At 47.5% G+C, this 14,846-nt stretch overlaps 1 protein-coding gene across 1 annotated transcript in view; it reads right to left on the reverse strand.

The window, feature by feature from the left end:
• Positions 1–14,846, reverse strand: part of C1R (complement C1r) — a 188,524-nt gene that overhangs the window by 21,663 nt on the left and 152,015 nt on the right. The gene's annotated exons all lie outside the window — the stretch shown is intronic.

Below are 14,846 nucleotides of genomic sequence, written 5' to 3' on the forward strand. Positions count from 1 at the left end.
GTTTGTCTCTTGTCTTCTCTCTCACTTCTTCCATGGTGGATGGTTTCCTCCGGGTTCAATGGCTTTTGCCCTTCTCGCTTTTGCATTACTCGTGTCTTTTCCTTAACTCTGGGACTTGTATAACTTTTCTTTGTTTGAAAATTGAAATTCCGCTGTTTATTCAAGTTTATGTCCGGAGATTCTTTCCTCTTCCTTTCTTTACTTTCATGTTTCTGCCCTTTCTGCGTCACCGGGTACACTCTTAAGTCATATCCCATATTTTCTAATTCTCTTTTATTTTCAAGGAAGGTGTTTTTTAGCCTCGTTGACGCTATATGCAAGTAAGTTCTGGCCTTGGTGTTTCTATGGCTTGGTTCTACCACAAGTTACTTTTCTGATTTGATATATTTTGAGTTTCGGATGTGTTTGAACAGTTTTAACACCGAATTTCTGTTTAGTGTTTCCTTGTCCTCATTTTCTTCCACTTGAGTTAATTTAATCTGCCATTTCGCTTGGTCCCATTTCCTTGGTTTTTGATTAGACCATTTGGTCCTAGCTCTGTACTGCAAACTCATTTCCCCAGAGCCCCTTGATGAGTTTGCGGAGGTCTTTTCGTTTTCTCCACGTTTGCCATGTTTGGGTTTCGTATCAACGCGCATTGGCGTATGCCCTCTTGAGCTTTTACTTTTACTCTTTTGCTCATCTTGGCGATACTGAAAGTCATCACGTTGTGTCCGGTTGGAACGTTCACCCTCACGGGCCTCTGGTCTTGCACGGGAATGATGATCTATCTTCTCTAAGATTCTGCTACTCCGATATTCCGGTGTTCTTGATCTAGCCCTTTCTCTCTCCTTTTTTGTTTCCATCATTTGTTTTAGAATTTTTTGTCTCGAAGTTTCAGTTACCTGGGTTTCTTTTTTGTTTTGACTGCTGGTCTTTACCATTTTTTGTTTTTGACGTTGTTCATTCCATTGTGAATTTACCTCTATGTTATTATCTGCTTTGTTTGTTTTACTGGCAGATTGTGGATGCAAAATATTAGAGGTTTTCTTTGGGCTCATGCCTGAAGTAGAGTCTTCCGACACATATTGACTCAGGTTCATCAGTTCCTCATTTGCCAGAAAATAGTAAGTCGTCGTCAGTGATGGTATCTTGTTCGTTTCCGAGCTTTCCTGTCTTTTCATGGGTTCTGTATTTGTGTCTGAACTCTCCCCAAGGCATACTTTGTCTTTGTGGTTTACTGGCCACTTGAAAACTTGAAAAATTGCTTCTACCGATTGAGTACCAGGCTTGGCCAGCCTAGGTGACAGTATCTTTGTTCCCCTTTTTTTTGGACGGTTTTTCGCCCTTGAGATTTTTCTCCTGGTACTTCAATTGTAATTTCTGGTTTATTTGAGTTCAGTGTAATATCTGGTTGGCCTGGTCGGGTGTTCATCTCTGCTACTTTAGTGGCATCTTCTACTGATGATTTGCTCGCTGTTAAATCTATCACGGTGATTGTTTGAGTCTCTATAGTTTTTCTCGCCACTGTCTGAGCCTCACCTTTCCGGCATGCTTGTTTAGGTGTGACTGATAAATCTTGGTTTGCTTCTCGATTGTTTGTTTTTCTTGCTTCTAGGGCCATGATGTAGGCTTCTAAAAAGATGACTTTGCTATACATCATTGCTTGAATACTAGTGTGGTCCTTCAATGAGTCAGCAATGGCTTCATAGAGCTTCATAAATGGAGAGAGTGCTATGTTTATCGATGACATAATAGAGAGTAGGTCAGTCTTTTTGTTTAAATGTTCCGCTGGACTCGATGAGTGTTGTTGCATTGAGGATCTCCTTGTTGGGGCGTCAGTTATAATTGTTGTCGTGTTTCCCCCCTGATTTTTTAATGGTCCAGCAATATCCAGTGAGCATCTTCGATTCTCCGTTATATCCGGTCGGGGGCTAAGTGGTTCGTGGCCCCACATGTTTTGATGGTGGTTCTGCAAATGTTTCTTCGTTTGAGCCTGAACTGGTATTGTCAAATTAGACGGGGTTGGTAGGTCTACTGAATATATATTTTTCTCCATCTTGCTCAGATGTCGTTCCCGTCTAGTCCCATCGATTAATTTCGGATCGGGCTCCTGAAATGGTTTAGTAGATGTTACGTAATCTGGTTCAAACGTACCTCCTTTATCAAGCTGTGAAGATAATGTGGTATCTACTTCCCGCGATATTTTATTTGACTTGTCCGTCCCTGTTGGTATGCCACCAGAGACTTCTTCTTCATCCCCGGTGTCTGATTTTTCAAATGGGCTTTCTATTTCCAGTTGGTTTATTGATTTCTCCTGTTCCCTGGCAATCGAATTATCCAGTTTCTCCCCCTCTTCTCTCTTTTCTATGTCGGCTTGTGGATGCAAATCGCCGTTAGGTGTCTCCGTTTCTTGTAAAGTCGTTAGGAGAAGTGGTGACTTGGATGTCTCCGACTCTTCCCTTACTCCTTTTTCCAGCTGGTTCAATGACCCATCTTTCTCCTCCAGTGTTGAAACGTCCCTGGCATTTTGCTTTTCACTATTTTTACAATCTAGTCTTCGTAGTTTAGAAGGGGGTAAGCATTCATTTAAAGCATCGAGAATCTCCATATCCGATAGCTCCTTGTGATGTCTGTTTACCGCTTTTGTATTTACTCGAGACGTAAAGTAATTTGTCACTGAATTTTTTTTCATTTGTTATTGGCCTATTTTTGTTGAAGTATTTACCACCATTTTTTCTTTTAGTGGTAATTTTAACCATTTGTCTTTGCCTTTTTTTATAATTGGGCGTTTTACTGACTTTACTGGCCACAAGAACTACTTCCGTGTCTGTTTGATCGTCCTTCTCGTCTATGCTGCCCTCCGCCTCCACGTGGATCACCGCCTCCACTTGGATCCGGGCCAGCGTCAACTCCGGAGGCGGCGACCAGAGCGTGACCCGCTCCCACACGGCTCCTGCCGTCCGAATCTCATCCCCAGGGGCACGCTCTTCCACGTCCTCCGCGGATGCCGTCTCACCCCTCGAGCAACTCCTGCCCTCCCCCCCAGCTCCCGACACGGATGGAGGCCCCCCTCCGAGAGACTCCACCATGCGGCGCGGCTCACCCTGTTGGGCCGCGCTGGGAGGGATTCGGCTCGGCTCGCCAGGTGGTGCCCTTCGCAAGGACTCCACAGCCTCCCCATCTTCCCCGCCTCCCTGGCCACTCCCCTCCCCACTCATGGATGGGGGACCGACTCCATGAGCCCCCGGCATCCAAACCGAGGGATCCCCGCGCAGGTCAACCAGGTCAACCAGGACCGGGACCGGCTCCAAGACACGATCAGGATCGGGATCAGGCTCAGGTAATAATTGCAATGGTTGCGATGACTGCGGTTGTGGTTTTTTCATTTTGTTTAGTGTGCGCGCCCCTGATGAAGTCATTGACGATTTTGTGGGTTCTGTTTGTTCTGTTTGTACAATTTGTTCTGACTGCGTGGCCAAAATCTGGTGTAAAGTCTGTTGGCCTCCCTTCTCTGGCAGACCCCGTTCACTGAGTCTGCCATTTTCGTTTATCTTGGGACTACATGTCAGTATTCCTTCCTGACTCTTAAGGGTAATTCCCTGTTGTTTTTGTGTCATTTTCATACTTCTTAAACACCAACCTTCGTCTTCTTCTAGGGGGGATTCATTTAGCTCAATTTTTCTGTTTGCTCTTGCAGCTCTGACAGTCATGACTGCAGGACTGCCACTCGTCGTCCACTCCGTGGACTGTTGTTACTGCAGCTCCTCGTGTGATCTAACAGGAGTTCTCCTTTACATCAAGGCACAAGTGGTGGGTATATTTTTGTAGGGGATCACAGAGGGTAAACCTCCACAGTCTCCCGACTGAGTGTAGTACCACCAGCGCCAAACAGCCGCAAAACAGTCGGCGCCCTTTGCACCTGTCGGGCTTAGCGCCGCAAGGGTAGTGGCCTCGGCGTTTTGTTCACCCAAGGAAGTCACGTGCAGGGTCACGTGACCAGCCCAGCTCCGCCTCCTCCAGGAAGCGTGTAACTACCGACAAGAGCCCTCCAATGGCTCGCAATGTCGGCGTTGGATAAGTACTGCTGTCGCTTTCTTTGCCAAAAAGTTATGCAAAGTATATATATAAATAGGTTATCATAATTACATATATACATCAATACAAAAGTGGACAGATAAACAAAAGAAGTTCTGAAAAACAAGAAACACATAGATTTAGATCCGGAAAATCATTAGTGTTTCTATGTAGTAAACCTAAAACAGAGAGAAACAGAATTGCAACTTGACACATGGAACCTGGTGCCTCTTGGCCTTACTCCAATATCCCCGGGAAACCCACTGTTGTAATCGGCCACAGAAGGGGTTACCGAAATTCCCCAGCGTCTGAACGTCACCGGGAGCTGCTGTATGCAGATCGCTCCGCTGGCCCATCGCGAATTTGAGTCGCCTTAATAGAGTTACTGCTGGGAAACCATTTAAAGGTTTTTACATAAATGAAAATGCGTTTCCTAGAGAGACCATGTTTCGCGTGGGAGAGAGGTGGCTGGGGAAAACGGCAGGCCTTGAGCTTAACAACATCCAAGGAGGATAGCCTTGTAACCCAACTCCTGATTGGATCATGTCACCTTTAACAAACCCTCTTTGGTTCTTATGGATGCAAAACACAGAAATGTAACAACCAGTACACTGGTGTTTTCATTCCCCAAGCATTTCTGGTTGCCATGACAATCAAGCATTTCCTGTCCGATCTCCCCTTCTCCCTCTCTCTTACTGTAGCAATGGTTTTAGCAATTTGGTGGCACAAGTGCCACCAAAATACGCCAGAACCAAAAAATGGTACAACTGGCGTCTGCAAACTGAGGCTATCCAGATGTTTTGGACGGCAGACAGCATGATCCCTCCTCATTGATTGACTACGCTAGCAAGGGGTGATGGGAGTTGTAGTCCAAACAATCAGAAGTGCCAAAGAGACAGAGGAATCAGCAAGGTAAAAGAAAAAGGGAAGCCTTGCAATATTACCCTGAATTAAAAAATGCAAAAGAAAACTCGACTAAAAAAGTTAACCATGCAGAAGGAAGAGGAAACCAAGAAAAAGAGCACAGAAGCAACCTCATGGAACTGAGGCTAAGATACATTTAATCCTTTTGTCCTTACACCCTAAGATCCGTTCCCCAAACTGGCATTTTGCGATATACTCTTGGAATTTGCCATCATTTCTGAGATGTCTTTATTTGCTGGGGATGCAGATGAACAAGATCATGTATCAACAGGTTGTGCAGGGCTTCCCAAGGAAGCCCATAGCAACCACAGATGTGTTATATGCCGTATCCAGTGGTACATGGCAGTCATTCTCCACTGGTGTGACCTCACAGCGGGTGAACAAGGCATTTGCACCGCCTCCCTGAAGGCCTGATGGTGGAGGGAGTGTGAGGATGAGTGAGTCTCTGGGTCGGCCATGTCTCCCTCATCCATCTCCTGTTCTTCTGGTCCATGGCGACAGTGAAGTAGATGGAAAGGGATGGGGAGGCGGGCATAGGCAATATGAATGGGTGGATGGGCATCATTCACCACCGCGTCGCGAACAATATAGACGACTCAGGCTTCGCTCTTGTTGCCTAAGAGATTGCAATCAGGACTGCTGTGTGGAATGATCTCCCACTGTTGTTTGTTACCCAGGTGCAATTCTATATATTGCTTAGTGAAGGCACAAATAGTAACTGCAGTGTGATTTTGACACACTGCCAGTGGAAATCAACATAGAAGAGATTTGTGGCCCCCCAGGGCAAACAATTGTTGATATATTGATTTTTGCACCGGCCTCTTGCTATGCAGGGCTTATTTCTTGTCTGTTCTTCACTCCATGTGTAACAGAAACCAACCAAAGAAGGCCATTGCCCATTAAGTCTTCTCTGTAAGCCCTCTGACATGATGCAACCTACCAGGGCACACATGGGCTGTCGTCTCTGCCTCGTGTGTGCAAATCCTTCTCCAGGCATGAAGGGACCTCAGCGCCGTAGAATGACCACCAAAGTAGGGCGAGTGCCAACGTCATCTCTGTACGATATCCTTTGCTCAACCATTGAACATGTGCTCGAGAGATCAAGGTCAGTCTACTAGGCGCATAGTGGCTTGGCTTAAAATACAGGGTTCCCCTTCAGTACGTTAAATAAAATGTAGGTCTTGACAGAGGTATGATTTCAATACTATGGGACTCATCATAAGTATTAGCTGTGGCAGTGATAACAGTAATTCACTGCACAATTTAGGTTATGTGCTTTTTCCCAATATGGCGTCCCATATGCTCAGGAAATCACTGCCGCGGGCCCGTGTCCCGATTCGCTGTCTCGCCCCGCCCACCCCTCCCCTCCTGCTTCATATGGAGGGGGAGAAGGCCGAGAGGCGAAGCCGAGCAGGGAAGGCCGTCAGGAAAGGCCTCTGGTGCTCTTTGCAGCTCTGCTGCGAGCACGAAGCATCCTCGACCAGCTGAGCGCTGAATCAGCTGTTATCCCCCAGTTCGGAGCGGCCGCGTGTTTCCCTTTGTTCATGCTACAAGCCGCGTGCAACGAAGCACCAGAAAAGATGGCCCCCGTCACCATGGAAGCACAATCAACAAAATGTGCTCAGGAAATCACTGCCGCGGGCCCGTGTCCCGATTCGCTGTCTCGCCCCGCCGCCCCTCCCCTCCTGCTTCATATGGAGGGGGAGAGGGCGGAGAGGCGAAGCCGAGCAGGAAAGGCCGTCAGGAAAGGCCTCCGGTGCTCTTTGCAGCTCTTCGCTGCTCGTCTGCCGTTTGCCCAATACCCTTGCAGCACCTACAAGGTAAGAAGCACTACCCTAGCAAGCTTCTCTCCAATCCATGTGCCTCTTCAAGGCTTCTCAGGTTGCGCGCCCGTACTTTGCAAGCCGCCTTCAGCTCACACCCCACCCCCACGAGCACCCGTAATACACGGCTATGCTCACGGACTCTACAACCCTTTATATTTGCTGATAAGGCCAGGCTCCCATGCACAACCTCAAAGGCTGTATCCACTACTAGTATTACCAATACAGAAACCAAAAAAGTACTTTACCCGCCACACAACTGTCCTACCCCCATAACAAATGTGACTAATCATGTGTCCACCACCACCACCAGTGTAAAATCTGTGATGTGCAAATCTTCTACCACCATTTTGAATTCTATTGTGCCAAATGCTATGCCACATGTGTCCACCACCCCTGAAAATGAGCCCCCAGTGTAAAATCTGTGATGTGCAAATCTTCTACCACCATTTTGAATTCTATTGTGCCAAATGCTATGCCACATGTGTCCACCACCCCTGAAAATGAGCTCCCAGTGTAAAATCTGTGATGTGCAAATCTTCTACCACCATTTTGAATTCTATTGTGCCAAATGCTATGCCACACGTGTCCAACACCCCTGAAAATGAGCCCCCCAGTGTAAAATCTGTGATGTGCAAATCTTCTACCACCATTTTGAGTTCTATTGTGCCAAATGCTATGCCACATGTGTCCACCACCCCTGAAAATGAGCCCCCCAGTGTAAAATCTGTGATGTGCAAATCTTCTACCACCATTTTGAATTCTATTGTGCCAAATGCTATGCCACATGTGTCCACCACCCCTGAAAATGAGCCCCCCAGTGTAAAATCTGTGATGTGCAAATCTTCGACCACCATTTTGAATTCTATTGTGCCAAATGCTATGCCACATGTGTCCACCACCCCTGAAAATGAGCCCCCCAGTGTAAATTCTGTGATGGCCACCTCCCCCAACACTCTCAATGCACCTAGCCCTTCCACACCACCTTCTCCCATCACAAACCCCCCCACAGCCACTACTGAACCCCACCTGAAATGCGCCATGATTAACGCTAGATCCATCAATGCCCACGCTCTAGACATCCACGACCTCCTAACCTCCCAAGACCTAGATCTACTCATGATCTCAGAAACTTGATTACATGAGGCCTCCGGCCCAGCGCTCTCACTCGCCCTGCCCCCTGGTTACTCCATCACTAGACAAGACCGCCTCTCCAAAGGTGGAGGTGTAGCAATCATCGCCAGAGACTGCCTCCCTGTCAGAAAGGTAGAGAAATCCCTGAACAACAACAGCGACTACCTCCAAGTCAAAATAACCCTCTCCCCCGACTGCACAATTACTGTGCACACTGTACACCGCCCACCAGGCCCAACAGGAGACTTTCAAGCTTCTCTCATCCACCTCCTCTCTGACAACATCAAAAAACAGTCTAAAGCCATTCTCCTTGGGGATGTCAACCTAGGGCTCCAGGATAGTAAGGACGTAGCAGCAAAATCCCTTGACTCTGCCCTCAAGGCTCTAGGTTACAAGAACACCATACTTAGCCCAACTCACACCCAAGGCAGAACGCTTGACTGGATAGCACAGCACAACTGTCCACTCATCATCACAGGAAACTCTCCCACCCCATGGTCTGACCACCACATCATCACCTTTAGCATCCTCACCACTAGCTCCCCAGCTACCCCTTCACCCCAACCACTCCCTCCCTGCCTCGCTAGAAGCTCCCGCCAGCTCACTAAGGAGAGGCTACTGCCCTTCCTCCAAGGTCCAGCCTTCAGACCACCTTTCTCTTCAGACCCTGAAACACTTGCATCAACCTATGATACTGCCATCAAAGCAGCTATCAACGCCATTGCCCCGCTCAAACCTCGCAAATCCAAACCCACTACCCACTCCAACTCTTGGTTCACACCTGACCTCCTCTCACTCCGCAACGAAAAAAAAGCTGCACTCACACAGTGGCAAAAGTCCCACTCCGAAAAAGATAAGACGGCCTTTAAAGCCCTTTCCACCAAATACAAAAAGGCAATCACCCAAGCCAAGGCCAAATCATTTGAATCCAGAATCTCGGAAGCCCAATCTAGCACTAAAGAAATATTCGCCATTTTTAGAGAGCTCGAGACACCCACTCCCGCCCCCCAGAATTTCACCAAAGATAAAGACTGGTGTGATGAAATACAAAAGGCCATGCAATCCAAACTAAGCCTCCTCAAAAACAAAATACTAGCCACTAAACAAGCCCTTCCAAACAAGCACATCCCAGTCCCACCGCCTGCCCCTGATCCCCCCTACCCTTCTCCTTCATACCCATTCAGGAAAAAGACATCATCAACATAATGAGGAACATCAAACCTTCTAACTGCAAAGGTGATGCATGTCCAGCCTCCATTATCAAAGACTGCGCGGAAACGCTAGCTCCCTTCCTAACTGCCTTTGTAAATGCCTCCTTTACCACAGGGAAAGTCCCTGCCTCCCTCAAGGAAGCGTGGGTCCGCCCTCTTCTAAAAAAGCCATCGCTCGATCCCACCTCCCCCAACAACTACAGACCCATCACCACTGTCCCCTTCCTCCTTAAAATACTGGACAAAGCAGCCTACCTGCAGGTCCAACACTTCATTGAAGAGAACAAACTCCTTGGACTCTGCCAATCTGGCTTCCGCCCCAAACACGGAACCGAAACAGCCCTACTTGTATCGACGGTCATCATGGGAGACCTGAATCTATGGCGAGGTAATGAGAAGGACAAAGGAGCCATTGCTCTGGAAAAAGCACTGAATAACCTAGATTTTAATGTACTTAACAAGGATCCCACCACCCCTCAGGGTAACCAGTTAGATTGGTTGTGTGGATATAACGTATCCTTGCAAGACTGCAGAACCACACCATGTATCTGGAGTGATCATTTCCTGATATCGGCTCACTTAAAATTGCCTTCATACGCACATAAGCATAACCCGCATACTAAAATAGCTACTAGAAACTTTAAAAAGCTAAATAAGCCACAATTAAAGACATGCATTGATAAAATTCTGAATTCCTTTCAGGATCACGACACATGTGACATTCTCTTAGACAAATATAATAAGCATCTCCTCAAGCTGGTGGAGTCTGAAGCACCCCTCACAACAAGATTTGTTAGGAAAAACAACAACAGCCAAATTTGGTTTACTTCAGAGCTCCACTCTCTGAAGAAGGAAAAGCGGTCCTTGGAAAGAAAATGGTCCATAGATAAATCTGAGGTTAGCAAAAATAAATGGAAAAGCAAAGATAAGGAATATAGGGACAAAATCAAAACAGCTAAAGCTGAATTCTTCAACTCTGAAATAGAGCATGCAGACAACAAGACCAGCAAACTCTTCAACATTTTGAAGAGTATTGAAAAACCTGCATCCATTACTCCTCCTTTTATGCCCACAGAGGCCGATTGCAATACGGTCCTAAATGCATTTCAAGCCAAAACGGATAAAGCCAGACAAAATATTATTAAAGCTAGATCCACCGCTAAACAAGATTTGCCACCCACACAAATGAGGGCAACTGTCAGAAAACAGTTTTTCAAATTTGACCCCATTTCGGAGGCAGATATGCTTGAGTTGCTGAATAATATGAACCCTACTACTTGTGCAGAAAACATCCTACCTCCTAGCATCATTCTCCAACATAATGACATTTTTGCTCCGGTCTTTCGGAGAATAGTGAATGCTTCTTTCCAAGAGGGCACAGTTCCCAGAGACCTCAAGAAAGTCACTATTACACCACTTATAAAGAAAGTTGGCTTGGATCCCAAGGATCCAGCTAACCTTCGTCCGATAACCAACTCGAACTTTATTCTCAAACTCCTAGACAAGGTTGCAACACAGCAACTCCAACATTTTGTAGAGAACCAGGGAGTTCTGCACCAGCAACAGTCAGGCTTCAGGGCGTCTCATAGTACAGAGACAGCCATGCTGGACCTGCAGAATCGGATGCTGAGTTTGCTCGATAAGAACAAGTTAGGGTTATTAATGCTCCTTGACCTAAGTGCCGCTTTCGATCTAGTGGACCATCATCTACTCATCAAGGCACTTAGAGAAAATGTGGGGTGCTCTGAAAGAGCCCTGGACTGGCTTCTGTCATTTCTATCTAATCGCCAAGCTAGAGTCCACTGGGGCAACAGTTTTTCTGATCCCTGTGATATCCTTTTTGGAGTTCCTCAAGGTGCTAGTTTATCTCCTATGTTATTTAATATATATATGCTTACTCTGTGTAGCTTACTGGTGGAAGCAGGTGTGTCGTTCACGAATTATGCGGACGATACCCAACTCATACTGGAACTGGGGGGCAGACACCACGCTAAGGACAGTGAACTGATCGCCAGGATTTATATGACAATAGACGATTGGATGCAGGCAAACTGGATGTGCCTGAATGATTCAAAAACGGAATTGATGCTGTTCGGCTCCAGCCGCCAGCTGGCAAATTTGGGACCTCAGTACAATTCTTTTCTAATCAAAAATGCCACCATTCAGGTGGCTTCTACAGTGAAAACACTGGGTATGATGGTCAATTCTGCGGTCGACTCCCATGCCCAGACCAGCTACCTGCATAAGAACACAGCGTATTACCTGAGATTGATGAAAGCTATCAAGCCGTTCCTTAATGAAGGTAATATGGCCACGATAGCTAGAGCCATTATTCTATCACGGCTTGATTATGGTAACGCTTTGCTGTTGGGGGCCTCTTCCAAGGACTTAGCTAGCTGCCAAGTGATTCAGAATAATGCGGTCAGGCTTGTCAAGAACTTAAAGAAGAAAGATCACACCACAGCAGATAGAATATCACTGCACTGGCTCAGGGTAGAAGAACGTATCAAGTTCAAGGCCCTCTGCTTGGTGCACAAGTGCTTCTATGGCTCTGCGCCGGTCTATTTGAAAAAGAGCCTAGTGCCCTATATACCGAGGAGAAGTCTACGCTCGGAGGGAAAATGTCTGCTGTCAGTCCCCAATTTCAAGCTGAAATCTGGTTTGGGCAGATCATTCTTGGTGATGGCCCCCAAATTATGGAACAGTTTGCCCGAAGGGTTGAGGTTAGAGATAAACCACCTTACCTTCAGGAAGCATCTGAAGACATACCTCTTCAGATGAAGAGCCTGGGGAAAGTATTAATTCGGGGTCTCGGACAGGCCCATTGTCTGTTACTTTATGTCTGTCTGGTGTTGTTGGTGTATTGTAAGTGCAAGCGCCCTGATGCCTACGGGCTACCGGCGCTATACAAACTAAAATACATACATACATACATACTTGACCTGAAAAACCAGATGGACGATGCAAGAGACTTGGGTAAACCAGCACTTCTCCTACTCCTCGACCTCTCAGCGGCATTCGACCTCGTTGATCATGGCGTCCTATGCCACCATCTCTCCACCACCGCCAAATTCTCCCCAGAAGCCACAGCGTGGATCACCTCCTTCTTACAAGACAGAACCATGCAAGTATTCTCGGACCTAGCCGCCGCTTCACCTACCATTATACTCTGCAGGGTGCCCCAAGGCTCCTGCCTTTCCCCTACGCTATACAACATCTTTACCCGCCCCCTCTTCCTCATCCTCGACGCCATGGGCATCTCCTACACCAATTACGCCGACGACACACAGATCCTCCTCACTCTCACAGGTAACTACACCACTGACTCCCTGACCGTCAACAACCTCTACAACACCATCCAAGCCTGGATGGCAGACAACGGCCTATGCCTCAACTCCGACAAGACGGAACTCCTCCTGGTAGGTTCTCCCGACACCCTAAAAAATCTAGATGCCCAATTCAGCCACTTCACCATTGACTCCATTAAAATTCCAGTTTCCGACTCTGTCAAAACTCTGGGAGTTTACCAGGGACGTCATTTCACCAAAATGCCAGGGGTAGCGGAAGTGACATCACAGTGCCACACCCCCAAGAGTGACATCACAGGAAGTGATGTCATTTGACCACACCCCCACAGGAAGTGATGTCATTTGACCACACCCCACAGGAAGTGATGTCATTAGACCACACCCCCACCATGACATCACAGGAAGTGGCCTAATAAAGCATTATCGCTCAGTGCATTAAGAAAAAAATGGTTACGATATCAGTGTATTGTGACATTTCATACAAGAATGCATCATCAAAAGGAGCCAGGGCTGCGGAACCGCCCGGGTAAAGAAAGCAGCAGGTGGCAGAGCCATGCTGTGTAGATGGCCACTTCAGTTTGCAGAGTGGCTGTGCTGGAGGCAACCTGTCTCCAGCACAGCCACTCTGCAAACTGCGGGACAGAGTCCCTAATTGCAGGACAATCCAGCGAAATCCGGGACAGTTGGCCACCCTAGCAGTACCGACCTCCAAGCTTCCCAGAGGGGAGCTGGGGGCTCGGTGATCCAATCTGCTCTGTCCTCCTTTGCCCAGCAGTCACTCGCACGTTTGCAGGCTCCATTTGCTCGCCTGTGGTCTTTCTTCTGCCCTGGAAGGGACACCACTGGAATCAATGGCCATGACTATCACTGGGGCGGGCGCCATCATTGTGGAAAGCTGGCTTCCTACATGCTGGGCACACTACTGCTTGCCAACCGGGCATCTTACACTTTCATAGAAAAAAAAGTAATTTCCAAACTCAAAAATGCGCTTAAACTTCCATTCACTAGTGTTCTTTGAAATGTGTATTTTTTTTTTTTGTTGGACTATCACTTAGATACAGTGTAATGTTTTGCCCTTTCCTTTGTGTCTCATCATAGGTTAAATTTACAAACATGTTACATGCTTATCAAACTGCTTAATTACAAATACATGCTTCTGTTGTGCTGACAGTAGTTATTAGGAAGTTAAACTGTGGGTTCATGGGTGCCAACTATTGACTTTCACTACAGGGGCAGAAATACCCCGATCTCAGCCCTGAATATAAGCAAACGACTAGCCCATTCATGAATTTGGTGCTGCGGCCTGAGGCCTGCCGTCGGCACCCGAATTCATTTTACTACATTGCAAATATATGCCGGCGGCAGCTTGCAGGCCGCCGCCGGCACATATTTGCACGTCAGTAAAATGAATTTGGTGCTGAGGCCTGCCGTCGGCACCCGAATTCATTTTACTACATTGCAAATATATGCCGGCGGCAGCTTGCAGGCCGCCGCCGGCACATATTTGCACGTCAGTAAAATGAATTTGGTGAGCTGCGGCCTGAGGCCTGCCGTCGGCGGCGACCTCGGCTCACGCTCGACTCGAGTCTCTCGACTCAGTCACTCACCTCGAAGTCAGTCACTGGCCTGGCCTCCTCCTTCAGCGGGGGTGGATCGACGTGGGTGGATGCAGCTGGACACAACACTCAGCCTCAGCTGGCAGCACTGCAGCAGCAAGACGAGAAAGCACCACACGCGTTTTGCGTGCGTCGTGAAATAATCAAAATGGAGGCCAACACAAGCGTCGCAGCATGCTGTGGCCACGCCCCCTCCTCCTCTGATTGGTCAATGGCCAGAGGTCGCAAGAGATTGACAGGGGTCGCTGGCCAATCGCCAGCGGTCGCTCTTGCGACCTCTGGCGACCCCCAAATGACGTCCCTGGAGTTTACCTGGATTCCAGCCTATCCATGGATAGACAAGTCAACGCAATAGCCTCTGCAGCTGCATATCATGCCAAACTTATCAATGCAGTCAGACCCTTTCTCTCCAAAGAGAATTGCACCAACATAGCCAGAGCCATCACCGGCTCTAGGCTAGACTACTGTAACGTACTCTTTCTAGGAACCTCCAATAAAAACTTAGAGAGATTACAAGTAATACAGAACAATGCTCTCCGGGCAGCCCAAGGCATTGCAAAAAGAGAACACATCTCTGAGGCCAGAAAACTAGCCCACTGGCTCCCAATAAAAGAAAGGATCTTATTTAAAGCCCTTACACTGACCCACAAGTGCATCCACCTCACTGCTCCTGCATACCTCTCACAAAGGATACACCCCGTCTCCTCCACCAGGCCAACGAGATCACTGTATACCAACATGCTCTCGGTGCCACGAGTAAAAAAAGCAAAAGCG

The sequence above is a fragment of the Ambystoma mexicanum genome, chromosome 3p (genome assembly GCF_040938575.1).
Source record: "Ambystoma mexicanum isolate Mex_15411 chromosome 3p, UKY_AmexF1_1, whole genome shotgun sequence".
NCBI classification, from domain to species: Eukaryota; Metazoa; Chordata; class Amphibia; order Caudata; family Ambystomatidae; genus Ambystoma; species Ambystoma mexicanum.